The following is a 3,246-nucleotide window of genomic DNA, read 5'->3' as shown; positions in this document are numbered from 1 at the left end:
ATCTCGATCTATGCCAACTCAACAAGTACCATCGGAAACACCTATAGAGCACCTTTATAATCACCCAGTTACGTTGTGATGTTTGTTAGCACACAAAGTGTTCCTCCGGTAACCGAGAGTTGCATAATCTCATAGACATAGGAACATGTATAAGTCATGAAGAAAGCAATAGCAGTAAACTAAAACGATCAAGTGCTAAGCTAAAAGAATGGGTCAAGTCAATCACATCATTCTCCTAATGATGTGATCCCATTTATCAAATGACAACTCATGTCTATGGTTAGGAAACCTAACCATCTTTGATTAACGAGCTAGTGAAGTAGAGGCATACTAGTGACACTATTTGTCTATGTATTCACACATGTATTATGTTTTCAGTTAGTACAATTCTAGCATGAATAACAAACATTTATCATGAAATAAGGAAATAAATAATAACTTTATTATTGCCTCTAAGGAATATTTCCTTCACCATCATCACCAACTCTGCTTTTTATAAGAGTAGAGATAATTAGGGGTACACTTAAGGGGTTTTGTAGAGTATGAGGGGGGAGGGGCAATGACCCCCTGACCCCCTTGAGCGGCTAGTTCAAGACTCCATTTGCGAGTTGCTCGGATAATTTCACTCCGTCACTAGTTGCATGCTTCTAGCCGAGTCATCTCTTCTCCTAAAGTCATCTCTTCCAACAACAACGACTAGGATGGCGTGGATCTGTCTTTCCTTCACTAGAGACGACCGAGATGGCACGGATCCACCTCTCCTTGACCATTGGCAGGGTGGTAGAAGCTAATGATGGTTCGTCCGAGCGGCCGAGATGCAAAAATAATAATGCTCAAGTGCATCATCATATGTAATTACTTAGAGTTACTTGGAATGTAATAAAAGAAAATGTTGGTCGACAGTAGTACAAAGACTCCCATGATCTGGCGGTGATTCAACATTTTTAACAGGAATGTGGCCACTCGGCATGATTTATTGATCAGGTAATAAGATTACATAGTTCAGCAGGAACTTTCAATATATCTAATAGAACATGATGTAATTGGTAGGCATATAGTGGCAAATAGGTTCACCACGCTTTCCATCTAATAGCTCAAAGTACTGGGTGTCCCAATTAGATGTGTTCATGTGACACATGGCTATTGCCGTCACACGCCGCATGCCATCTTTCAAACCCTTGAGTTGCACCCTCAAAGACTGCACCTCTTTCGGCCGATGGAAATAAAAGACCTCATATGGAAAATCCATAGGATGGCATGGCACCACGTTATTGTTGAGTTGGGTGACCTGTTCCACAATGTACATGGAGTTGGGGGTCTCATTTCCATGAATCCTGGTAATGGCCGCTCGTGCACCGCTGACCCCTAATTCTCTGGTGGCGAACTTTGACATTGCTTCGTGAGATGAGAAGCACATGTGAGGCTCCTCCTTGTGACCAGTTTGCCGCATGAACGAAGGGTGTCAGCTACCTGCTTTGCCTTCGTCGAGCCGTGAGGTATCATGAAATGCGAAAGGATGGTTGTCAAGTACTTTGACTCCAGTGGAGTAGAGGCAAAATGAATAGACTTTGGTGCACCATCTCGTGCAAACATGGTTCCTTTAGGAAGTGTAGTGCCGATGTGCAGATTCTTCTTCAGGAATAACATGCTGGCTTGAACTTTTATATGCTTATGTTTTGCTGGTGCATCAGGAATGGAGGAAGCTGCATTGTTATTAATTAAAACAACACTTTAGTAGAAATATTAACATAGTAATGTTAATTTTGGAGATGAAATACATATATTTTTTCGCGGGTATTAATAAACTAACACATCATATTAGAAACAATCTCTACTTGATATGGTAGCACAAGTACTTACGAGAGTGTGCATGATCTGGATCCCAATGTACCGCATAAGCACTTGCATCAAAACCCTTTTTTCTACAGGAAATAACAAACTATGAGTTACTTCAAAACGAACACATTCTTCCACTTGATAAGAAACATAGCACAAGTACTTACCAGAAGGTGGATGATCTGGATCCCAATGTACCGCGTAAGAACTTGTACCAAATCCTTTCTCTTATGAGGGAAATAATATATGAGTTGATTCAGAATTAACACATTCTCCACTTGCTAAGATAGCACAAGTACTTACAGGAAGGTGCATCTTCTAGTTTCCAATCCACCTTATAAGCACTTTCCCCAAAGCTTCTTCTTCTGAAGGAAATAGCAAACCATGAGTTCATTTAGGACCAACACATTCTTGACTTGGTAAGGTAGCACAAGTACTTACAGGAAGGTGCATCTTCTAGTTTCCAATCCACCTTATAAGCACTTTCCCCAAAGCTTCTTCTTCTGAAGGAAATAGCAAACCATGAGTTCATTTAGGACCAACACATTCTTGACTTGGTAAGGTAGCACAAGTACTTACTGGAAGGTGATTTCCAATCCACCTTATAAGCACTTGCCCCAAAACCTTTTTCTTCTACGGGAAATAACAAACAATGAGCTCATTCAGGACTAACACATTATCAAATTGGTAAAGTGACACAAGTACTTACTCCAAGGTGCATGTTTTGGGTTCCAATCCACCTTATAAGCACTTGCCCCAAAACCTTTTACTATTGCGGGAAATAACAAACCATGAGTTCATTCAGGACTAAGACATTCTCAACTTGGTAAATTAGCACAAGTACTTACTAGAGGGTGCATCTTTTGGGTACCAATCCACCTTATAAGCACTTTCCCCAAAACCTCCTTCTTCTGCAGGAAATAACAAACTATGAGTTTACTCAGAATTAACACATTCTCAACATGGCAAGGCAGCACAAGTACTTACTTGAAGGGGGTCCCCAATGTACGGCATACACACTTTTACCAAAACTATCTTTTTCTAGAAGAAATAACAACTTAGGAGTTAATTCACAATTAACAAATTTCTCTAGTTGGCAAGGTAGCACAAGTACTTACGAGAAGGAGGATCCCAATGCACTGCATAAGCACTTTCACCAAAATGGTCTTTTTCTAGAGGAAATAACAACCTAGGAGTTAATTCAAAATTAACAAATTTCTCTAGTTGGCAAGGTAGCCCAAGAACTTACGAGAAGGAGGATCCCAATGCACCGCATAAGCACTTTCACCAAAACTGTCTTTTTCTAGAGAAAATAATAGCCTATGAGTTAATTCACAATTAACAAATTTCTCTAGTTGGCAAGGTAGCACAAGTACTTACCAGAAGGAGAATCCCAATGCACCGCATAAG

The 3,246-nt window shown here is 40.3% G+C and overlaps 1 pseudogene; it reads right to left on the bottom strand.

Moving 5' to 3' along the window:
* Positions 1-1,024: 1,024 nt before the first annotated feature.
* The window catches only part of LOC119320494, a 3,561-nt pseudogene continuing 1,339 nt past the window's right edge, over positions 1,025-3,246 (bottom strand).

The sequence above is a fragment of the Triticum dicoccoides genome, chromosome 6B, assembly GCF_002162155.2.
Source record: "Triticum dicoccoides isolate Atlit2015 ecotype Zavitan chromosome 6B, WEW_v2.0, whole genome shotgun sequence".
In the NCBI taxonomy this organism is placed as follows: Eukaryota; Viridiplantae; Streptophyta; class Magnoliopsida; order Poales; family Poaceae; genus Triticum; species Triticum dicoccoides.
The sequence above is the reverse complement of the archived record's forward strand: the minus strand, read 5'-3'. Positions and strand labels throughout refer to the sequence as shown.